The sequence below is a fragment of the Mus caroli genome, chromosome 7 (genome assembly GCF_900094665.2).
Source record: "Mus caroli chromosome 7, CAROLI_EIJ_v1.1, whole genome shotgun sequence".
Lineage (NCBI taxonomy): Eukaryota > Metazoa > Chordata > Mammalia > Rodentia > Muridae > Mus > Mus caroli.
The window spans coordinates 115501474-115526386 of NC_034576.1; the positions used below are offsets into that span (position 1 = coordinate 115501474).

At 47.6% G+C, this 24913-nt stretch overlaps 1 protein-coding gene across 5 annotated transcripts in view; it reads left to right on the forward strand.

The window, feature by feature from the left end:
• The window catches only part of Arntl (aryl hydrocarbon receptor nuclear translocator like), a 102623-nt gene that overhangs the window by 19026 nt on the left and 58684 nt on the right, over positions 1-24913 (forward strand). For all 5 annotated transcript variants that reach the window (XM_021166154.1, XM_021166155.2, XM_029479645.1 and 2 more), the window contains exon 2: positions 7734-7806. The gene's annotated coding sequence lies outside the window, so the exon portion shown is untranslated. The remainder of the gene's footprint in view (positions 1-7733; positions 7807-24913) is intronic.

The following is a 24913-nucleotide window of genomic DNA, read 5'->3' on the forward strand; positions in this document are numbered from 1 at the left end:
CCCACTACCACTCGGCAGCGAAGGCTGGCCGAGTCTCTCCCACTACCACTCGGCAGCGAAGGCTGGCCGAGTCTCTCCCACTACCACTCGGCAGCAAAGGCTGGCCGAGTCTCTCCCACTGCCACACCAGTACCCACCAGACTGCCACTGCCTCTCACGCCGCATGTGCCGAGATTTCCTCCCAACTCTCATTTTTCTTGAGTTTTGCAGGAACTGTCCTGTCTCCTGCACTCTCAACATCGTATCTTCAGTTCCCCCAGGCTTGTTAAAGATGGCTGCATACTATTCTGTCCATCGAGGGGATGTCTTCCGTGAGCTGGGAGCGTGTAATGGAGCAGGTTTTAGATTGCTTCTCCTTTTTGCTCTTTCAGCTAATGCTGCATTAAGCCATCTTTGTGTATTACAGAATCATTTCATTAAGTCGGCATTTATCTAGCTAATGGCAATGGCCCAAGAGTCGACAGAGAGTCAGATTTTCTCTTTTCAAAAAGAACGCTGTGATAACGTATTAAAAATGTACTTCATGCTGGAGACAGTCTTTGTTGTATTTTTCATGAGTGAAGAAGCTGGGTAACTAATGAGAAAGGAGGTATAAGGAAAAGGTGGCCATAATTTATTTGCCTATGTAGGGAGGTGAATCAATAAATCCTCTTAAGGAGCCATCAGCCTGTGAAAATCGAGGACATTTGTCTCCCAACACCTGATGCTTTGATTAAAATAATCGTGAAATAAAACCCGGATTCCCTTCAGAGTGCTGTAAGAAATGCCCCAAGACAAAGAATGGAGAATTCTTTTTGGAGCCAGGGTCTTGTTGGCCTTGTGACCCTCCTGCTTCAGCACCCTCAGTGCTGGGACTGCAGCTGTGCGGCGACACCGTGCCCAGCTGCACATAGCATTTCAGAGGGAAGGAAAGACCACCCCTGAGTGAGTGGGTGGTGGAAGGCCGTGCGTGCACATGCGCACAGGCTTTGACTTCGGCTTTCTGTTGGCCATCAGGAAGTGACTACGGTGAAACCAGCAAACAGGTGCCGTGACTTGGTCCCCAGTACTGAGTTAAACACTGGCTTTGAGGGTGCTGGGAAGAGTCTAACATCTGCTGCAATTGCTGAGTTTGTTAAGACTTCTTTTTTCAGTACTGCCTATGGCCTCGAACATGCTACACACCCTCAGCCACTTGTTTCTGTTTCTGTGGACCCTGGCTCTAGGCATCATGTTTCATTTTAATCCAGCAAATGTTTACTAAGTCTACATATGTCTAAGGTTACAGGGAGTAAACACTGGGGGAGAGAGATCCCAGAACCCCTTGTTTCTGAGAGGTTTGTGACCTGGGAGTGGGACATACACAGCAGACTTCAAGCTGATGCTTGTTCAAGAGATTAAAAGGCGGGCCACCTCTTAGGAAAGGAGAGGTTCTGTTACTTGAGCAGAGTTGAGGAAGGTTTGTGAAGGTGCCTGACTTTTGTCAACACTTTGTAGGGTAGGCTAAAGTGCAGGGTGAGCTTTTCCAGCAGATGTGAAAGGCTCAGGTGGAGAAGGTGTAAGGACAAGAGCTGTGTTGAGGTTCCGTTGAAATATTGGGTGTGTGTCCCAGTGTTCATGGCCTGCACCTTAGGGTGACTCTTTGGGTGCAGCTGGTTCTAGGCATGATTGTGAAGCTTTAAATGAACTGGCTCATTTAATCCACACAGGGTCTCAAATGAGCCATGTCTGCATCTCCATTTCACAAAGGAGGAAGCTAAGACTTGTAGCTATGAGTTAACTATCTAGAATCACACAGTTATATCAGAGGAGACCCCGCCCACACACCTTGAGGCTCTGTGTTGCTAACCACTGAGCTGCCCTGCTCTGATGCGGGAATGGGGGTGGGGGGAGTAGGCACAAAAGCTGAAAAGAGTCAGACGTTGTATGGTGAGAAGTTCAGGGGTGATGCAAGAAGAGAGTCAACCATAGCCTGGACAGAAGGGAGAAGGCCTCTGAGTGGGTGTGGGAGGATGGTCAGCAGGGTCTCTTTTGTACTGTGCACTTTTGGAGCAGAGCCACTGGAATGCATTGTCCCATTCTGATATCTGTGAGAGCAGGGAGCAGGACAAGGGGGACAGATGAGAGCCAGCCCTGCTCATCTGGCAGACCCAGGAGCTTTTCTGCAGCCTCATTACGTTCATTTAAGAGCTGCTTTCGTGCTGAGACCCAAGTGTGACTCCTCCCCCACCTCAAATGCTGTGACAATCGCTGTTTTTCTTCGAAAATTGGGCCCATGTGGGTTCTGTGTGGTTCCATTTTTATAGCCTTATTACCTTGTCCAGACAGTGTAAGAGGCCTCTCTCTCTCTCTCTTTAAGCTTTGCTGTGAAAATCGGCTCCCAAAAGGCACAGAGCATCTCTCATCGCCTGGCTGGTACTGTCCGTGGCAGTACTTTCCTGCAGCCATGCGTGCTTCTCTTCCACCACTTGTCTTGGGACTCTGACCTCTGGCAATTTGCTGAGAGCCCTAGGTACCTCTCAGATCTCACCAAATGCTGGCTTATTGCTCCCAAGAGAGTTTGTGCTTGTAAATACCCAAGTCAGCTCTTTCCCTTCTTACGCCTCCCTCCAAATGACCTATGAGTGTCTGAAGCCCACACTGTGCCTCTGGCCTGGAGTTGATAACAAGAGCAGTTAGCATTTGGGAAGCCTGAGCTATTTTCAGGGAATGGATTTCTACTCATCTTAGTTATCCCCAGACCCTCTGAGTAGGTACTGTGGCTTCTCTTCTTTTGCAGAGAAATTGAGTCATAAAAGAATAGAGAAGGCCAGGGAGATGGCTCAGGAGGTAAAGTGCTTGAAGAGCTGAGTTAGAACCACTGATCCCATGTAGAAGAGGCGGTCACGGTGGCTTACAGCTCTAATCTTAGTGCTGCAGAGCTGGAGACAGGCAGCTCTTTGAGGCTGGTGGGCTGGCCAATTTACCGTAATTGCTAAGTTGATCCTGCTTCAAGAAACAAGATGCGTGAGAAACAGAAGAACAACAACCAAGATTGTCGTACTCTGGCTTCCTTAAGCGTGTAGTGTAGACATGCACTTGCACATATTTGGGCTCTTGCATACACAAACATGCAAACACACGTACACACATGGTGTCATAGGGTTTTATTGCTGTGAAGAGACACTATGACCAAGGCACTCTTAAAAAAGAAAACATTTACTTGAGGCTGCCTTACAGCTTCAGAGGTTTAGTCCATGGTCAACATGGTGGGGAGCTTAGTGGCATGCAGGTTGACATGGTGCTGGAGAAGGAGCTGATTCAAAGGTAGAAAGGAGACTGTGTGCCACAACTGGGCGGAGCTTGAGCATAGGAGCTCTCAAAGCCCACCCCCACAGTGACATCCTTCCTCGAACAAGGCCACACCTCCTAATAGTACCACTCCTTGTGGGCCAAGCATTCAAACAAGTGAGTCTGTGAGGGCTATACCTATCCAAACCTCCACCCAAGGCTAGACAACCTTGCCTGGGATCACAAAGCTAGGAAAAGACAGAGTTGGGCTTCACCAGTCTTTGTACTTGCTTCATCCACTTAATAAATGATTAAGTACAACATTCTAGGAACTGTTCTTGACTTAAGGAGCAAGGGAAGAATAGGGGAGGGAGACAAAAATCCCACTTCTAGCACAGGTGTAGGGAACTTAATGGGTCCACAATTGGGGAAAGGGATGTGGGAGGTCAGCAGAGAAGATGATGAACTCTGAATGGGGGCTGACCTTGTCATGGCCCAGCTGGCTCCTGTTCCTTGTTGCTGTAAGAAGATGAACTCTGAATGGGGGTTGACCTTGTCATGGCCCATCTGGCTCCTGTTCCTTGTTGCTGTGTTGGCACTGGGGATAAGCTGCCCTTCTCTGAGGACAAGACTGCTCCATCAGTTCTAGAACAAGGCTTTGATTGGCTTAGTTTGAAGGGTATACCTCTCCTTTAGGCCAATCACTAAGAGGCCAGGGAGGGATGTGTTCCTATCCCTGCCTAGGCAAACAGCCTGTTTTAGAAGACCTGCACTTGGGGCAGACGAAGCGAGTCCAGCATGGTCTTCTTTAACAGGTCCAGAAGACTGTATAGTACAATAGTGCAGAGATTCTTTGTTTAGGTTTTTATTAGAACTAGCCCAGATCCTGCATGGAGTAGTGATTGGGAGCCTGTGTGTAGAGGTGACTGGAGTGGTTAGGAGGCTACTAGAGGGACACCAAGGATGGCTGCTGGGACGCTAGCTATAGCTCCTGAGGGAATCACAGTTGCGTTTTACATCTAGTTATGGTGCCAGGAGGTGGGCATACAAATAAGTAAACAAGACTTAGGGACTAGCCAGAGGCTAAAAGCTGAGGGGTTTCAGAAGGGTTTGCATCCCCCGGGGGTCAGAGGAGTAAGGAGTCATGCTCTGGAAGGTGAGCTTGTTGGCTGCAAGTCTGTAAGTGCCGACAGACTTCACATGTCTCATACTCCTTGAGGCTGTGACTTCTTTTTTTTTTTTTTTTTACAATAACATTTTGTTTTTCTTCATTGCTCTGTTTTTGTTTTCCTCTTGCTTGTTCAACAAGATTATGCATTTTCAGAGAGCAATGTTTTTCATAGCAAGAATGTAATAATTACTTATTGAATGAATATTTGTTTAATTTACTTTTTAAAATTATCCAAAAGCAAAAAGAAAAGAATTTCTGGGCAAAATATATTTCATTATGATTATGGTTATTATTGTAGTCTTTTAAAATTGATTATTTGGGAATTATCATGCACTCCATCATGCTCAACTCCCAGTCCTCCTATATCCATTCTTCCCCCACAAAAAAAAAAAAGAAGAAAAAAAGAAGAAAGAGAAAGAGAGAAGAGGAGGAGGAGGAAGGAGGAAGGAGGAGAAGAAGAAGAGGAGGAAGAAGAGGAAGAGGAAGAGGAAGGGAAGAGAAGGAGGAGGAGGAGAAGAAGGAGGAGGAGAAGAAGGAGGAGGAGGAGGAGGTCCATTTAGTGTTGTCTATACACTCACTGGAACATGGTCAAATTCCTAGTGGCCAGCCCTCCAAGGGAGGGTGAATATTTCTCCTCCTGTACCCATACTAGAAGCCATCAACTGAGGAGAGCCTTGTGGCAGACAGAGAAGAACAGGGCCAGCTCTCCCTTACCCAGGGACATCAACATGGCTTCATGCAGCAGCCCAGACCATACTTCTGCATGGGCTTTGATGGTGACATGGGCCTCAGACATTAACACATCTGCTAGCCTCCTCTGGACCACCGACCCACTCATGGCCCACAGTGGCTGCACAGACCTCAACATGACCTCAGCTCACATCAGCAACCCTCAGCTCTCCTAGGCAGCAAAGCCCCAGGATACCACCAAGGGGAATCAGCCAGCAGCACAGACTGCAGACATCCTCACGAATCTCAGGCTTAATTGAAGCCCAGGGCTATAGTGTGGACGACAGAGACTAGCATGGCCTCTGGTGGCATCATAAACCATGTGGCCTTCAAAGGAAGTCCAGTCTAGAAAGTGAACCCTTCTCCTGCCTCTCTCATTGATCAGAGCCAGGACCACCCACCCACTGCTGGGCAGTGTGTTCAGGGGACAGAGTCTGTGTCTGCATAAGCTCCAGCCTGCATACCATCCCACTGATCCTAGTGAGCAGTGCCAACATGTTGACCCCACGCGTCTTTCTCACCGTCACTGCCATCACATCTCCAGCTCCACCTCTCCACAGTGCACACACTGCTCCCTTGGTGGTGGTGGTTGTTTGTTCATTGTAGTGGTGCCTGCTGCCTTGTGTGGTGAGGTGGAGGCAGCCTGGGTGTCTTCTACCTCCTTTACTGACTTCTTATTGTGCCATAGCTGGAAAGGGACACTGACTGTCTCTCACTCCCTTCAAAATGTTCCCGTTCTACAAGAGGGCAGAGAATATGAGAGTATCAGGGCTGCCAGGCAAGAAAGGGATGATAGATTGGTGGGGGTGGGGGCATTGACTTAGAAACCCGGCTTTGCCCTGCACCTGCCCCAGAGCCTGTAGATTTAGAAATGCCTGTCCCTCTGGCATCCTTGCCAGGAAGACTGAAGGATTCAAGCAAAGCCATGCTAATAATTCATGGATGTGAGAACAAATTTGAGTGAGTGTTGGATGTGGAGGGAAAGCTAAGGGAAAGAACTCAGTTGGACAAGTTGTTTTACACTGTGGTGCTGACACTGCCAGCATCAAGTCTCATGAACATGGAGTCCACGTTAGATGTGCTGAGCTTGAGACCCCCACTAGTCAACATAGAACAACATGTGCGTGCCTCTGACTTGACCCCAGCAATTGACTACTGGTCAAAGGAGAGGCCCAGGCTGGGAGAAAAAAATCTGGGTGAGCATCAGGTGTGGAGGTGACATTGAATCAGACTAGATAGACCACCAGGGAGTGAGAGCAGAGAGACCCTGAGGCCTCTGATAGCAGATAAAGAAAAAGAAACAAAGAGAAGGAGGTGGCGAGGTGAAAGGAAAACCTAGGTGTGCCAGCAGTGGCAGGAGAGTGGCCAGCTAAAGCGGTGATTACCTGAGGCAAGGTCCTATAAGGGGGTATTAGGACATGACCATGGGTCTAGTGGATTGACGGACCAATCAAAGTTGTGTATTTAGCTAAGTCTTAACTTACAGATAGCCTGAGTTCCTGTCCCAAGTGTGTGTGTGTGTGTGTGTGTGTGTGTGTGTGTGTGTGTGTGTGTAAGAGAGAAAGAGAGACAGAGACAGACATTTAAGATGGGTTGAAATTAATCCAGAAAACATGTGATTATTGTACCATGGTAGAGTTCAGCAGTGTATTCATTCATTCATACATGCATGCATGCTTTACTGAGACTGACTGGTCCCAGGGACTGAGCTATAGTCTCCATTCTACAGGTGCAGAGTGTTCTGGAGGTAGATGGTGGCAGTGGCTGTGCAAAGGAACACAGTGAGCACTGCCAAGCTCTGTATGCCAAATGGCTGAGATTATGAACTTTATTCTATATGTATTTTGCCACAGCCTAAGGAAGAGTCACACTTAAGAGGGCATTATGAACCTGGCATGGGCTACAGTGTTATAACTGATAGCATCAGTAGGTGGTCAATGCAGTGGAAAAAGACATCCAACCAGAGGAGATGTTGGGGAGGGTGTGTGTCGGGGAGGTCAGGCCTGTGTTTGGGGATTCACTGTCTGTCTTATCTATCTGGACAAGCAGGGTCCATTTCAGGAATCCAGGTGAACCAAGGCTGCCATGTGAGGCTGGGCCAGTCGGTACAGGTCTGGCAGGCTTTGATTCTGAGAGCCTCTGAAGGTTTCTGCCCAGGGGCATGTCATTGCCAAGGTGCGCCTTTAGATTAATCTCATTAATCTGTCTGGCAAACTATTCCCTATTCAAAGCAATGGGACTGAGGCATGCATACCTTTGGTGAAAACCAGATTCTTTTAGGACCCACACATGTGGTAATGAACTGAATGGGTGGGTTTTTTTCACATCCACTTTACACATTTACTGAGGATCATATAAATGCATGTGGTATTCTGGGCAGCGAATTCAAGGGGTAGGGTGACTCTACAAATCTCTCTAAAAATCTGTAGTCTAGAGCCCTCCCACTCCCAAAAAAGTAAGAAATCCTGTCATATCAGTGTGTCATGTGTTACTACAGACATGTCACAAGTGTTTCATGGAAGCTGATGGAAGACGATGTGTAACAGTCTCTTCTAGAGCTTAACTTTTCTTTCCTTGCTTTCAGGTGTTGTTGGCTGCAGTGAATGCTTTTGGAACCAAACTTAAGGTTTCAAATGTGGAACCCTAGGCCTTCATTGGTAAGTTTGTTTGATGCCTATTTACCAAATGATACGTTTGAGGTTGTGTTTGAGATGAAGAGCAAGGTTGTTATAGCAGGTGCTCTGTGGATGTTATAAAGCCTGAGTCCCGTAGAAGTCTATATCCTAGGCAGAAGGGATAGTGAAATCTCACTCTAGGTTTGTATGATTGGTGTAGATCAGTCGTTCTCAACCTGTGTGCTGCGACCACTTTGGGAGGTTGAAAGACCCTTTCACATGAGTTGAACATCAGATATCCTGCATGTCAGATATTTATATTATGATTCATAACAGTACCAACAAAAACAACCTTATGGTTGCGGGGGCCACCACAACACGAGGAACTGTATCATAGGGTCACAGCATTAGGAAGGTTGAGAACCACTGGTGTAGACAGAGGTCAGAGGAGGAGAACCCTGGAATTCAGGGATGAACCTCACAGACAGGTGGTGCTTTGGCATTCTCTAAGAAGAAAAGGTAGATGGGAAAGAGTCTAGGGGTCATATGAGGTTTTCTGTACATGGGAACGTGGATATAGGGTATAAAGAAAGCGCGTCTATCTGCAGACCAACAGGAACAAAAGCCTTGTCTGAAGCAACATAGATCTTTGGTGGGATTTATTGCCATCTGGCTATTACAGCCCAGATCAGCGCTCTTGTTCACCGAAGGACCAGAGGCTAAATATTTTTGCTTATAAAGTGATGTGGTCTGTCAGAGCTACTCAGCTCTGCTTGGTAGCCTGAAAGCAGCCAGGCTGCTCTGCAAATGAAGGGAGGATGGCTGTGTTCTACAGAAAGGGGCTGGCGGGACTTAACCTGTGGTCTGTTGTTTGTCAACTTCTTTTCTAGACCCCAGCTATTTTCAAGACAATAGGAATCTGTTTAAGTTATGTTGAGTGGAGAATTGACTGAAGTGACATTTTAGGAACACTTATCTGATAGCTAGACAGGTTATAGAGGTAATACATAGTGCTGTCACATGGCCAGTGGCAGATACACAGTCAGTGGGGGGGTTGCAAGGGAAGAGCCCATCTGATGTGCAGTCTTGACTCTAAAGACAGGAGTCAAAGATGAAAGTTGAGATTTGGTGTTTCGTGGCAGTATCATCAATGGGAGTGTAGGCAAGAGATAGTTAATGTTGCCACCAATTGATCGATTGCCATGTTGAGGACTGAACCCAGGCCTTCATGCATGTTTGACAAGTCTTCAACACTGAATTTCATCTACTCTTCTGACACTGTCTTCAAATGAATTAAATGGCATTGGGTCATGCATAGGAAACATCCAGTTTACAACTGGTGATAAAGGACTGAAGCTTGGGCTGAGACACTTATGTCTGAAGATTAGAATAGGCATCTTAGTTTGGATTGTGAGCCTTCACCTTTAACAGCTGAGCCATCTCTCCAGCCCCACACTGTAGTTTCGAGTAAGTGAAGGGCTGAGTTTTAGAAAACATGCATAAATTGGGGTGGGAGGCAGAAGGTCAGAGATACCCAGAGGCCAAGGAAAATGGTTTCCTTATAGCTGAAACAGAAGATAGGGCCAGAGGAGCCTGTCCTGTAGCTTTGAGGCAGACCAAGCATGTCCTGACCAGTCCTCCTTGCCTTTCTTAGAGCCGAGTGTGTTGGCGCTTGTGTGCACACTGGGCTTCCGACAATGTTCTTAGGCTAGCTTTGAGGTGTGGTGTTCCCAACTCTGCCACAACTTGCACCGTGGAATCCAGCTTGGGTTTGGAGTTTTGCCATGAGACGAGATGTGATCTGCTGTAGGGAAATAGTTGTATTTGCATTAAATGAAGGAGAGAAATAGAATAGCCAAAACTGAAGTCAGACTTAGGGTGGGAGAGTCTGGACAAGTGTGTGGGATTTGAGATCATTCCTGAGGTTGCTGACCAGTTTGTGTTCTATGCATCCTGACATACGCTCTGTGGCTGGAAATCTAAGGACTAGTTTGTGTGTGTGAAGGTTTCAGTTAGATCGAACAGCAGAAGCAGTGGGTTATCTATGGAGCCACTGTTGACTGAGCCCTCATCCTGTATCGAGTGCTGAGTCCTCCAAGTGCATCATCCCATTTTAATTTTATATGACCTCTTCTGGGAGAGTTAGTATTCCAGTTTCAGCTATAAGGAAACCCATCCACTAAGACGTTTAATAGCCTGTCCAAGGTAACAAGGGATTAGAACCCAGTTCTGTGTGACCCTTGTGCTGTTTGCTTTCTCTTATCTAAGTCTGGGATTTCTTCTCTCAGATATAGATGGAATCAGATTAACACTTGAGAGCAGAGGGCAGGTGTTCCCACTTCTCAGGAACCTGTGAAAAGGGTGAGAAATGCATTTGAAAATCTGGAAGAAATGACAATCAAACCTCAAGTGTTAATAGCTTCCCAGGAAGATAGTCCTTCAGTTGGAGAAGGTGGTGGCTCTGGGTGTGGAGAGGAACTGCCACAAAAAGCAGGAGAATGGAATGGAGTCCTGCCTTGTGATCATGCTGCATATATATATATATATATATATATATATATATATATATATATATATTTTTTTTTATTTTTTTTTTTTTTGGCCAGTGCTTGGTGTTAGTCTCTGCTCATCTCCAGCATCAAGCTACAAAGTTTTGTTTTCTCACTATGTCCCCAGCATTTAGCACAGTCAGGTGTGAAGTGTGTCATGTGCTAAGTATTTGCTACTTCCAGGGGTCAGGTAATATCGAGTACTGTTTTTGTTACTTTTCTATTGCAATGATAAACCACCATGACCAAGAGACTTGTGAAAGGAAGTGTTTGATTTGGGGCTTACGTTTCAGAGGGTTAGAGCGCCTAACCATCCTGGCAGGGAACATCAGGTAGCAGGTAACGCACTGGAGCAGTAGCTAAGAACGTAGGTCTTGAGACACAACCACCAGGCCGAGAGAGCTAGCTCGGGGGTGGGGGGGGATAGCATTGGCTTTTTGAAACCCCGAGTGACACACCTCCTCCACCAAAGCCACACCCCCTAATCCTTCCCGGACAGTCCCACCAACCAACAGGGCAACTGGGAATCACGTTTTTAAATATATGAGCTTATGGGGTCCGTTCTCATTCATACCACCAGAGGCACAGTGACAGACCCTGCTCTCAGGACTACAGTTACAGTGGTGACACGGGATGGGAGTGGTGCAGGTGGTCTGTGTTATCACAAGGCAGACAGCATGTCTAGAACACTGGAAATGCTCATGGTAAATTGTAAAGTGAGGTAGAGTAGAGAATGAAGGGCCGATGTGTCAAGTAGGGTGGTCAGGGAAGGCCTCTCCTACAAGCAAAGTGGGAGCCCATGGGGAAACATATGAAAGCTCTTTTGGCAGGTGTAGGTTTCTTAGCTCAGGTCTCCACACTTCTCCATCTTTTGCTTAGGACTGCATTGCCCTGGCTCCCTCAGTCAAGGGCGCCCTCCTGAGGTCTCTCTGGCTGTGCTCAGTGTTCTGGCCCTGGGTCATCCCACAGGCTTACTCTCCCAGGGCTCTCCTTCGGCCTCCTCAGCCTGCTTTTCTCCTGCCCTTACCCTTCATTAGTGTCAGGCCCTGCTTGACCCCCTCTTCATCTCTCTGCTGTTCTTCCGGATGATACCCCCTGTACCCTTGTTCCAGAGACCTGTAAACCTGCCTCACATCCAGACTTTACCAAGTCTCCCAACAGTGCCCTTCTCCCCCAAGTGCCCCTGGCCTGCCTCCCTCCCCTCTTCCTGACTCACCCTTTCCTTGTCCTTTCTCTCATCTGTCGTATCCAGTCCCCCCATGTTCTGATAATTTGCAAACTCCTTATATATTTAGCCTTCTCTCTCCCCCTAATGCCCTACCCCGTGTGTGTGTGTGTGTGTGTGTGTGTTCGAAATACAATGTGTGGAGGTTTGAGGATATAACTTACAAGAATCTGTTCTTTCCCCCCACCAGATTGTCAGGTCTGGTGTGGCAGTCCCCTTTACCTGCTGAACCACCTCACTGACCCTTGTCAATTATTTTTCTTCTCTTCCCTAGGACTCATCATTTAAGTGAGCGATCTACTCCCTCCTCTGCACATCCTATTAATTGGCTCTCCTATCCATCTTTCCCCTCCCTCATTCTAGTTCACACTCCTGTCAATCCATGTTTCTAACTCACACATCTCATGGCTTTCATCTATGTAAACCTTTCCACAGGATCCTCAGTGGTTTAGAGTAAAGGGCTTTACAGCCCCCGAAGAGCCTGTAGTCTCCCATCACCTGGCATTTAGCCACTTGCTACATTGTCACAAATGCCAACCTCAGCCCAGCCCACCAATGGCCTCTACTTTTAGTACCTTTTCAAGCTCTGGGTTCTCGCCTGGGAATGAGCTGGCCACTACTCCCCACCTAGGGACTCAGTTTCAATTTCTCCTCTTCTACCAGATATCTCTCATTTCCTCCCTGGACCTGGAGCTGAACTTCCTTCTGCCTCCCATAATACATTGCATGGCTCTCTGGTGCATAAGGCACTTACAGGAGGGCTGTTGACTTACTTATCTTTAATCCTCAGTAAACTAAGCTTCTTAAGGGTGCAGAACACACAGACACATACACACAAACACAAACATGGACATACATGAACACACACACATTCCCCTTCCACTCTTTACATAGATACTGACAACACACACACACACACCTCCCTCTTCGTTCCCAGCCAGCACAGTGCACCTGGCTCAGGAAGTGTTTGTTGAAAGAGTGTGGATAGCAGAGTCTGTTTGCACAGCTCAACAACAGATTTGTAATGTGATCAGGTGTACCTGGAGTTGGAAGTTCATTGGTGGTTGGATTTGATTGAGCCATAACCCTTCTTAGCTTCAGGTGCTGGACAAACTCTTCAAGGCTGGAGTTTGCCGCTGACTGTCATGTTTCCTGACATCCTAGGACTTCAGGAGCATTTATTCCCTATGTTATTTGCCTCTAACTTTCATTTATAGTTTGCTGTTGTTGATGGAATAATACCTGCAATTCAAAATGAAAAATAATCTATCAAGGAATTCTTAGGAATGAAGTCCACCCAACTTGGTCTTGGATGAATCTCAAATATCCTAAATTAGTCCAGCACTGATTCTTGCCAACTCCTGCCTGGTAGCCTTTCCCCTGCTCTGGCTGGTGGGTATGGATCCCTAGTTACCCTCTGTGGCTGTAGATATACTGCATCTAGAGTCTTGTGATGTCCCCAGTGAGTGTGTACTGAGAGGTGACATGGACATGCAAGGTTCTCAGGTGTCCTAGGCAAGTGTCTGCGTTCCATCCAGCAGCTAACGCAGTTGCTGAGTTTAGAGCACAGTAGGGTATATGCTTTTGTGGGGGACCTTGGGCTCCATGCCTGCCTCCTTCACTTCCTTCTTCTTTGTAGAACTGAGATGCTGTGCCAAGAATGCAGCTCTTATCCGTGTGCTCCCAGCAAGCTAGGAAGGCTTCGCAGAAGAGCTGTTCTAGGCCCAGAGGTGTCTTGCTGACCAGGGTACCTGAACAGGCTCTCAGCTGCCTTCCTTCCTTTCAGACTTCCTCCCTGTGCAGGGACTTTCCACAACTGCTCATTCTGCATGGAAAACATTTTCCCCTGTCTTACCCATCCCATGTCTGTGAGGTCCTTGCATTTCATCAGATTCAGTGGAAAGCCTTCCTTGATAAGAAAGCTAGGTTCTTCTTTAGGGAGGAAATAGAATCTGGCTTTGGAATTGGGGATTGAGCCTAAGGCCTTCACATGCTAGACAAGCTCTCCAGCTCTGAGCCATCTCCTCAGTTCAGAAGGTTAGGTCTAACCATTGATTTTTACATATCATTGTCCACCCCTGATTAACAGCTCTGTGTGTGTCAAGCACTGCCAAAGTGCTTGGTGGGAAGCTACTGCATGTAGGGGCTCAGACCATTTAAACTGAGGTACTGTTGTGACTACCCAGAACACCACACCATACAGGACACCAAGGCCTGACGGACTCTGACTGTGAGGAGGCTAGTCCCAGGTTCCAGGCTGCCAATGGGTGCTTGTGCCCATTCTTCTATGTCCCAAGTCATGTGTCCCAGCAACCCATCCTTCTCCTCCTCCTGGCCATCATTCATCACAGATGTCATCTCACAGTTATTTGTGTCCTTATGGCAAATGGCTGTTTGTTCCCATGTTGGGCAACCCCTGTGAGCCCAAGGATGGCGACAGTAACTAAATTTATAAGTAGGTGTCCTGCCTATGCTGACTGACAGCCTAAGGAACCAGTCACTCATCCCTGGAGTCTCCCTTGCCCTTGTCTGGGTGCTGACTGTGAAAGAGCCTGGCAGACCCTCTGCTCTGTAGAACTTACTTTTGCTATGCCATGGCATTAGCCCAAGCCCTACTACCTGGGATCTGCAATGGAGCCATCTGCTAAGGAAGCATGGAGGCTTGGTGGAGTTTGCCTTTTTGTGGTCTTGTCTACCTGGATCCCCCTTGTCCCCTTGTCTTTTTTTTTTTTTTTTCCCTTTCCTGTAATGAAAGGAGTTGCTGGGCCTCCTAGGACAGAGGCTGGTATGTGGACCTGCATACACTCCCAAGAATGAATGACCACGCGGGTCATTATGACCTGTGTGCCTGCCACCCTGGTCCTTCTGGAGCTCATTGGGACCCAGAGTAGCCCTGGAGTTAGTGTCTGCGGTCTCAGGGTTCTACAGAAAGGTCATGGGAGAAACAGAAGTTACTTCTTTAAGAACAGCTGTTTCATGGTGCAGATGCGCATCCTGCTGCTGCTGCTGCTGCTGCTGCGTTTCCCTTGCATAATTTATCACTCAGCCACACCTTCACTTCTCAGGGGACTAATGTGTCACTTTGAATAATATATCATTGCTCTTGGCTAAAGAAATGCTTTCTCCTTGCCCTCTCCTCCTCTGAAAGAACCCTACTCCCTGCTTTACACTCTATGACCACTGGCTTATGTGGTCATCGGGACTCTCCTCCCAGAGTCCAGTGATATGAAAATTTGGTGTGGACTCCAAGCAGCTGGTCAGGGACTGGGCCACAGAGGAAGCCGGGTTCCCCAGGGCATCTTACCAGGCTGTTAGGGCTTTCTAAGGCCAGCATGGCTCAAGTCCAAATGACTCACACTGCTATTTAGTGAGAAAAACAAAAACAGAAATGGCTTCTGACCAGGTAGGGAAAGGGGACAGTGGGGGCAGGGAGTGGGGGTGATAGTGAAGATTGGGCACTGTTTCTGGCTGCAGACTAAGATGCCCTGAAAGTGCAGATAGTCCCCAAGCCCTTCAGAGGGCACTTGTCACCTGGCCGTAGGCTCTGGAGACAGGCTGCTTCACTGCCCTGCCCTGAGGCAAACCATCAGGCTGTTCCTGTTCTGTAGGTGGCACCGTGACAAGAGAGAGATGTACCCTTTGTGAGATTCTCATATGTAGGAAACCCCAAAGATCTAGTATCTGCTGTCATAAGCATTGTTGCCAGAAGTAGCCGTGGGACACCTTAGAAAGCCTCAGAGCACAGTAAAGGCTGTGACAGATGAGTGAGGTGACGTAGGAACACACCGAGAATGACCGGTTCCACCTCCGTAGCATTGTCAGAGCAAATGTGTGTTGTTTTGGCATTGACAAAAATGACTGAGCACTGTTTTACAAGGTTGGCTCTAAGCTCTTCATTTTTCTGTCTGAGGCGGCTTTGTCAGACAGGCCCTTACTGGCCTCGTGCCCAGTAACTGTGTGACCCACATTGGCCAGCCTGGGTGCCAACTGCCTGGACAGCACCTGGCAGAGAGAAGCATGTCCACGGCTGTCGCTAGTACTGAAGTATTTGCTTTAAATGATAAACATTTAACATCCTACAGTAAGTTCTGGGTTCCTTGACAGTGACCCCTGGTATGTGTGAGCCTGAGAAGTCCTGCTCGCAGATGGCCACGCCTTTGCCCATCCTTTTACTTACTGCTAGGACAGATGTATTGACTTCAGTCTGGAGACTAGAAGAAAGTTAGGTACTGTGAATGGTGACAAAAAAAAAAAAAAAAAAAATCAAACAAAACCCCCTAGCTGTGTGTCTAGTTTAGGTAACTAACAACTGTACATAGGTCAGAATCTGACATTGATAGCTACAGTCATCTTCTCATGTTAGTTAGGAATGGTCTGTCTTTCTTCCTGTCAGGCATGGTGCTATAAACCAAGATTTTTGGGAAGAGAGGCAGGAGGAATCACTACAATGTTGGAGTCAGTCTGGTGTATGTAGCAAGTTCCAGGCTAGTCAGGTCTACACAACTATACCCTGCCTAGGTCAACAGGAACAAGAAAATGACTGTCTAGGTGGAGGTTGGGGTATATGGGCTTTCAAGCAAGTAGGATATTGAAGATTGAATAAGAGTTGTACAGAGAAAATGGAATCCATGAATAACTCATAGGCAGTGTTGTTCATTAAAACAGCATGGTTCTTTGGGTACACATGTCCTTTGATCTCTGCCAATATGTTGGTATATTCAAAGTTAGTGCATCTCTTTTCTCTTCCTGTTTTCTCTCATTATGGTTTCTTCTTTTCCATTCCATTCTAAAAAAAAAAAACCCACAAACACAAACAGAGGCTTAGAACTTCTTAAGGAAATTTCTTTTCTCTCTTCTCTTCCCACTGCATGCCCCACTCCACCATTTTCAGCAAATTCTCATGTCATCTAGCTAGCCTCAGATTTGCTGTGGAGCCAAGGCTAGCCTTGGGCCCCAGGTGTTCCCCCCCACCATCCACACCTCTTTTCGGAGTAGTTTCTTTATGCTGTGGTGAGCCCTCAAAGGTCCTATTTATTATCCTTGGGTTTCACCTGTGCTTTCCCATGGCTGTCTCTTTCCACCCCTTTTCTCTGCTTACTGTGCCTTAGCAAAGAAGACACTGCTACCACTCCATCCCACACTCGCCTCCCATGTTTGCTGTATGCCAGCCACATACCTGCCCTTCAGTTTCAAGAACATCAGGCAGCTTTGGGAAACAGGCTATGCCTTGTTCCCTGTGGGTAAGAAAACTGAGGCTTAGAAAGGTTAGTGTAGCAGGCATGCACCGGGGGCTGCAGTCTAGACCCTGGGCTCTTTACCCCAGTGCCACCCCTACCCCGATCCCCATACTAAAGCATCCATGCCTTGGGTTGGATTTGGGCTGCTGCTCCTTCAGTCTGCTTGGTGCAGGCTGCTGTTCTGCCGTCTTCTTCATCATGGGCCCAGAATTATCTGAAAGCATTTGTTAAGCTTCAAAGTCATTCATGATGGCACACTTTCCTCTCCTACTCACATCTGTTCTAAGGTAGCTGCAGGCTAAGAGTGTGAACTGTTAACAGTTCACCTTAAGAGTGTGAACTGTTGGGGGCTGGTGCGATGCCTCAGTGGTTAAGAGTGCTGACTGCTCTTCCAAAGGTCCTTAGTTCAAATCCCAGCAACCACATGGTGTCTCACAGCCATCCATAACGAAATCTGATGCTCTCTTCTGAAGTGTCTGAAGACAGCTACAGTGAACTTACATATAATAAATAAATAAATAAATAAATAAATAAATAAATAAAAGTGTGTGAACTCTTGACACCCGCAGCCCCCAGTGAGTATGGGAGCCCACACTGGGTATTCCAGGTAGCGTTATCACTGTTGTGATGAAACACCATGACTAAAAAGGAACTTGGGGAGGAAAGAGGTTTTTTGGCTTATACTTCCACATCCTAGTCCATCATTAAAGGAAGTCAGAACAGGAACTCAAACAGGGCAGGAGTTGTGCAGAGGTCATAGAGGGGTGCTACTTACTGGCTTGTCCCTCCTGGCTTACTCAGCCTGCTCTCTTATATTTCCCAGGACCACCAGCTTAGGGATGGCCCCACCCACAGTGGGCTGGGCCCTCCCCCATCCATCACTAGTTAAGAAAATGCACTACAGACTTGCCTACAGCCCGACCTTATGGAGGCATATTCTCAAGCGAGGGTCCTTCCTTGCTGATGACTCTAGCCTGTGTCAAGTTGACGTTAAACTAGCCCAGCACACTGGGCTTTTGCAGCTGGAACCTAAACCCCTTCGCCAGACACCACATTCATTACACTTTGCCACCCCCTGAGATGATCAGCGTTTGGATTTCTTGAAGTTCTTCATTGCTAGAAAGTCCCCAAGCAGAGGAAGCATTCCACCCCATTGAGCATTATTAGTGCTTCAGTCCCAGCGCCTCATTCTGCAGCCTTTTCCAGGGCAGACAGCAGCAGGGCTGCCAGTCACTGCTGCCTGTGGGTTCTGTGCCTTTCTGTAGCAAGGACTCCATTCATCCAAATGTCCTCTGTGCTCAGGCTTCAGGATAGGTGATGGGACCCTGAGGGAGAGGCTTGCTACCATGGTCCTGCAGGAACTCGAGGACAGGTGCAGAGTGGCAGTAGGGCCTCTCAGATGAATCTGGAATGAGTCTAAAAAGATGAGTGACAGTGTGCCAGCTGCATCCCAAGCAGAAGGGTTTCAGGGCAGAGATAGGGCTCTGCTTGATGGTGAAACATGGGGTACGTGTCATGTCTGGAGCTGGGGTCAGCAGTGGAGCTCCTGAGTTGCTGTGTTGTGGCAAGTCCACAGGAAGACATACCCCACCCTGAGTCTTGGTGCCAGCCTGGACCTTGCTCCTGGGCCCTCATCTCACATACTTAGACTGAGCCATGTTATACAGTGTTCTGGTCATACCAGACCAGTATAGCTACACTGACGTCAATTTGTTCTTTAAAAAGGGAAGACTGTGTGGAGAGACAGCCCTGCTCTTCTGCAGTCCTCCCCATCTTCTCTGAAACTGTCCAGACCCCAAATGCAGACACCAGCATTGATTCTGTATCTTCTCCCCTTCCTTACTTTGCCTGACAATAATTCTTAGAGATTTTCCTTCAGAGTACACCTGAAAGGTTACCAGCCCTTTCCGCCCTCATCCAGTCCTTCTTTGTCTTAGCTAGTCACACTGGCCACACTGGTTCTACTGCTGTTAGTGTTCCTTTAATAGGCAAGGGCAAGCAAGGCCTTCGTGCCCCTTTCCTATTCTAGTTTCCAGTAGCCTCTGACATGCTTGGAATTAGAAACTAAACATCTTGCCCTTGCCAGCTATCCCTTTGTTTTACCCCTTGGCACTCTCTGCTTAGCTGACTTTTCATATCCTCTGTATCTTCTTCTCTGGTTCTCTTTCTTGCCTCAGGCCTTTGCACTCAACACAGCTCAGGCTCTCTTGCCATTCTCCCACATTTGTGCCTTGCTGAATATTTTGTGGCAAAACTCCTCCTGGGAACCCAGAACCGACCAAAGTACAGATACTGTTAAAGTCCAGCTTGGTGGGCCAATGAGTTTTATTGGGTTTACTTACAGGAGCAGAAATGACTCAAAGGGCTGCATTATCAAAGTCCACCCCAGCATAGGTGACAGCTTACAAAGCTGGGAACCTGGAACACAATGCACAGCCTGCTGACAGCTCAACGCATTGGAGAGCATCCTTTCCAGGTCTTTCAGTTGGTCCAAATTTCTTCCAGGCAGCTTGGCTGGTTGAGCTTCTTCCAGGCAGCACGTCTCATCCCAGTTTTTGCAGCTTTGCTTATTTTGAGTCTTCTTTGCAGCTGGCTTCGCCTCTTCTGAGAGGAACTATCAGCTTTTATTGTTTACTCTGATGGGGAGGTACCTGATGAATCTGGTTAGTTTCAGGAACTTCCTGTCACTGTTTTGAGTTGTTTACCTCCCTGCTTAAGGAGCTTCCCTGTAGGATACAATGTTTCAATTTCAGAGGAAACTGTTACATAACACTCAGACTTTTCTGGTCTGGTTTTCATTCAAGTAATTTCTCGTCTGTCTTTTAAAATACTTTAAAAACAAAACAAAACAAAACAACCCTGTTCCCTCTCCTTCGTCTACGCAGCCATTGACCTGTCCTTACAATCAGGTTAATTTCCATTACCAGTCATCACTACTTTGTCTTCTTGTATACTGTGCATTGCATTTCTCTAGACCAGAAATTCAGAAGGAGGGTCCTTGTTTGTTATTCCCACTCCTCAGAGGCTTTAAAGATGAGCTGTGATGAGTCTGTGGCTGAATTAGCATATATGCCAACATGGTGTCTGTTCCGGTATTGTGGTTCCAGCAGACATTTTTCAGGAGGTGAGTGATGTTGGTCAACACTTTTATTTTAGAAAGCCAGCTGGTGGCAGTGTGGGGGCTGGACTGTGGGAGGGAGGTGGCAGCAAGTCTTCAAAGGCTGGTAGAATGGTCCAGGAAATCAATGCTGAGTCTATGCTGAGGCTACAGATGACAGGACTGGGAGACTCTCTGAGGATCTGTGATTTATGCTGGGATAGTGTGGTGGAGTGAGCTGGTATGGAGAGAGGCAGGTAACTAACTCGCCCTGCTGTTTTCCTCTCCAGGAAAATGTGCACTGAGGATGTATTTTATGTAAGGCTATTGGCTCTCTGAGCATCTCTCTGAGGAGCATCATGCAGAGCATTGGGTAGCTCTGTGCAGAGCACTCTAAGGGGCACTCTGGGAAAACACCTCTATGGATGAGAGCTATTTTTTTCTCTAAGAACCTAGTCCTCTCCAGTTGTGATGAAAGTCGATTATGTCTGAGGAAGCCCAGTCTTACCCTTAATTTAGTTCACTTAATAGTGGTGCAGGTCTTGAACTCAGAGCATCCCTGTCTTAGCCTCTTGAGTAGCCGGACTGACAGGCCTGCACCTCTTAAGTTTGGCTGCATCCTAGTTTCTTAGGCCTTGCTCCAAAGTCTCCAGTGGTTATGCTGAGCCCCAAGTAAAATGCCATTGTCTGTCGAGGCCACCTCTCGCCTCTGCCATCCCTTCATAAGCAGCTACATCTAAGTGCTTCCAGGGTGCTAACTGTGGTGTGAAACAGATCATGTGCATTCTGCTAGCCCTTGCCATCCTTAAGAGCGTGGACTCAGAACCAGATGGATTGCAGCTGAACCTCAACTCACTGTAGCCCTTGGGAATGCTACTCAAGTCTCTTCAATTTTCTCTTTCCAGATCTGGAAAATGGACATAACCTAGAGAGGGTCCATAGACTTACTGTGAAAATTAAATGTAATACCCTCTCCCAGGTGTGGTGGCTGAATGCCTCATAGTCCCAGTGCTTGGCAGGGGGAGGCAGGAAGAGCAGGAGCTTAGGGCCATCCTGGGATGTAGAGTTTGAGGCCAGCCTAGGCTACACAAGGTACTGCCTCACTCCTTCCACCAAACACAAAAAAAGGAAGAAAGGAAATAACATACACTTACTGCTTACAGTGAGTTAAATATTGCTCTGTCAGTCACTGATAGCACATTGCAGCTATGATTATTATCACCATTAATATCCTATTAACATCACTGCACAGGTAGCACCCTGCATTCCTTTTCCCTGTCCCACACTGCTGCTCCCAAGTTCCTCTTGTCTGGGACCTTCTGGTCCCCATGTTGGCATTCCTGTTCTTTTTCTGGGTGCGCCATTTGTCCGTATCATAGGACAAATGGCTAAGCTAAGCTTGGGGAGCTAATATCGTCATTGTGTATTGCCACTGACTAAAAAAGCCTCCATGGTTGGATTGTCCACGTAGGAGCTTGGACAATTTCCCATACTAGTCATTGTCAATCCATGTGCTGTGAGAAGCAGGTTCTTCCTGGGTGGCCATTTATGGTGTAGGGTTATCTTCAATTAAGTGTCACAAAAGTGACAGAAGAAAGTAGGGAACTCCTTATCCTTTCAGGGAGTGTGTGTGTGTGTGTGTGTGTGTGTGTGTAGGATTACCTTGTGAATCTGGTGGTGTTCGTGAACACGCTCCCAAAATAAGAAAAGTACCCACAAGCCTGGCCCTTTCATCAGGGACTGCCCTCAAGCCTGCCACTTCCAGCTGCACCTCCATACCCAGGGTCAGGCTGTGTACTCTCTGTCTCCATGTCTTTGCTCCTTGGCAACTGTGGAGGGCTTAGCACATCCAAAGAATGCTTGTGTCTAAGGGCCATAGGACATCTGGGTAGCATTTGGAAATACCTGGTTCTGATGACATTTGCTACTTGCATTTATTTCTCATAATTGGGAAATGGATTCACATACTCGCGCTAGCCTGGCCGTTTTGATGAGATGCACCTGCTGATTTGCACATGAATTCAAGGCAGAGCTTGCAACTAGCAGACAGCCTGGTGTGCGTGGGGGTGCTCGGCCCAAAATATCAGATGGATTGGAGTGTTGTTGTGGTGTATAGATTATAATGGGGATAAACTTAGCTTCTGCAGAGATTAATGTTCTCAATTCAGGTCAACACCAGTTGCCACTTGTCAACTTAAAGACTTGGGAGATTTCAATTTTAAAAATTGGGTTCCCCTCGCTCCCTCTTATCTATTCAAGCGTCTGGTTCTTGGGTTGGGAAAAGGCAAATTCCAAGGACCTTATCACTGCCAGGCCCAGACTTGCCTGCGGGCCTTTCTTTGGAACTGTTCCAGAGAACCGTGGAGTAGCCTGCTGTTGCTAACAGCGACGGCTATGATGACTGTCACCACCAGAGAGGAGGCCCAGAATTCTCCACCCTGCTCCGGCTGTGGTTGTCAGTGCTCTCTGAAGATGGGGACGGGGCTTGGATCTGGGTTGCAGGAGCTGAGCCTGGCGTATATTAATTAGGTGGTTGATGGAAAAGTTCTTCCTGATGAGTGGGTTCCCCCCAAAGGTGGTGACTCTTTGCTGCTTCTAGATTCTAAAAGCAGTGGGTGCTCACTGTAGAAGCAGGGTTGGAATGTTGCATGCCTGGCTGAGCAGACAGGCACCCTCCCTGAACCTTGCTTTATCCCATTGTGCACAAAGACCAGTTTCATAGCATTGCATGGGGGCTCTCCTGTTCCAGACCCCTGCTGAGGTCTGTGCACATGCTCATTTCCTCTGTGGGTATGTGCAGAGTACTCACTGAAGGCCAGCGATGTAGTCGTGGCTCTGCCGAGGGAACCAAGCAAAGCAGAGAGAGTGTCGCTGACCTAATGCTCAGGGGCTAAGAGCAAACACTCATATGTACATGTTAACAGTTAATAGATAATAGAACTCTGCAACACATACAGTGGTGGGAAGGACCACTTTGGTTTGAGGCCCCTCTGAAGGGGTTCAGTGCTTTGTGCCCCCGCTTCCCAGCATTCCTGGAGGTCCACTTCGAGACCCTGTCCCTATAACTATATTGGTCCACACTATGAGTTTTGGGAGCCGGACCACATTCACACCTCAGTTCTCTTTTGAGAGGTGCCAGCTCACCAAGAGGCTGCCATTCAGAGTGGATCCTTCCCTTCTGGGGTGGGAACTGGCTCCCAGAGCATCTCACTGGCCTCAGATGATGCCCTTTGAGTCCACACCCAAGTGAGCCACCAGCGAGCAGGGAGCCTCCTGTTGGGAGGCAGATTGCTTCTATTCTAGCCTGAGCTCATTTTGCTCCACACTGCTTGGAGCATCCTGGTTTCTAAGGAGCTGGAAGTAATCTCAGTGACACATGGCGCTCACAGACTGCTTCTCAGGCAGTCCTTTAAGGGCTCTGCAGTCTGGTGAATGCCAGGAAGCGCTGATGTTTGAGCTGCTAATCAGTAAACCCAGGACCTTGTGCCCCATGCACCGCTGCTTAGGGTGTGGTGAGGACTTGTTGAAGGACCATTTGAGTCTCTGCACTGGGTAGTGGTGCCCCCTGCTGTTCACGAAGCAGCTATGCAGCAGGGCCTGCAATATCTGACTCACCTGTCATGTTGACAGCTGACCTACTTTTGTTTGACCTTGATTTGTTGAACACAATTAGAAATGCCGCTGGGACTGCACTTCGGCTGCCCAATTTTAAAAGTCTCAGTGTGACAGCCCTCCATCTTAAACGGACACCCAGCCCAGGCCAAAGGATGGTTGGGCGCATAGTGAGTTTTGCAGTAACCTTTGAATTGTAATTCTATCACAAGGAAAAGGCTTAATTCAGGAACACAGATCTGTTATTTGGGACGGGCTGTGAGGCCAGAGCAGCAGGCCTGGATTCCTTGCTACAGGCAGCTTAATCAGGAAATGGCCTAGATGGCTGCCTTTCAAGTAGGTCCTTGCAGTAGCTTGGCAACAGGCACAGGGTCATAATTGGAAGAATTTGGCTCTGAGTGTCTGTGGGTGTTTACAGTGCACTATAGGGCAGGGCTTCTCATATTTATAGAATATTTAGAGCACTGAGCAGCAGAAGGCTGAAAAGCCACTAAATCTCAATTTAATTTTAACAAATTCTATCTTTCCCTTCATCCCAGAAGGAAGACTGAGTTATTAAAAAAAAAAGTTAAAAAAAAATCACTGCAAAGCTTGCAGAATCTAATTATGGGGTTGCCAGCATCGGCCTGCAGCCACTCTCGAAGGGCTTTGTAAATCAGCTGTCCATTGAGTCTGTGAACTTACATGACTTTGGTTCTTCATTTAGACGTAGAGTGAACGTATTGGCAAGTGAGGACTGATCAGGAAAAACTTCTGGTCTAAATCAGGAGACAGAAGGGATAAATATAGGTGGCGCACTTCTCCGTCCTCGGAGAGAGATAAAAATCACTCTTCATTGTCCCTTATACTTAGCTGCGTGCTCTCGCGTGCACACACACATACACACACACACACACACACACACATACAAAGATCCCAATATTCTAACCACCCATTTCAGGAGTTTGGCTCATTGCCACAGCAGATCTGTGCCACCCTGAGGAACCCCTGGGGTTGTGTTGTCTTCTGGGCCCAGCCCTGGGTGAATGTTACCCTGTAGTCTCAGGAAACCCAAAGCCTGTGCATTTTTGGCTGTGGTCTTGTAGTCAGAGCCAGGAGGATCTGCGGAGACCCTCAGGTTCAGTCCCATCACACTGTAACCACGATTCCAGAGGGGATGCTGCCCAGAGCCTTAAAGTAAGTCACAGCAGAAGGGGTACTAGAGGCAAACGGAGTACCTGGGTGTCCCCAGAGTTGTTTCTGTGCCTTCTTTTTCTCTCTCCCTGCCTGACACCCACAGCCACTCTCGAGTGACTGAGCTGAGACTATGTGAATGACCAGAAACAAGTACAGGAAATACTTGGGAAAATGGCCCACTAGCTATAGTTCAGGAAATATATTTTTTTTTCTTGAATTGTTTTGTTTCAATACAAACAACATTTGTTGGCAA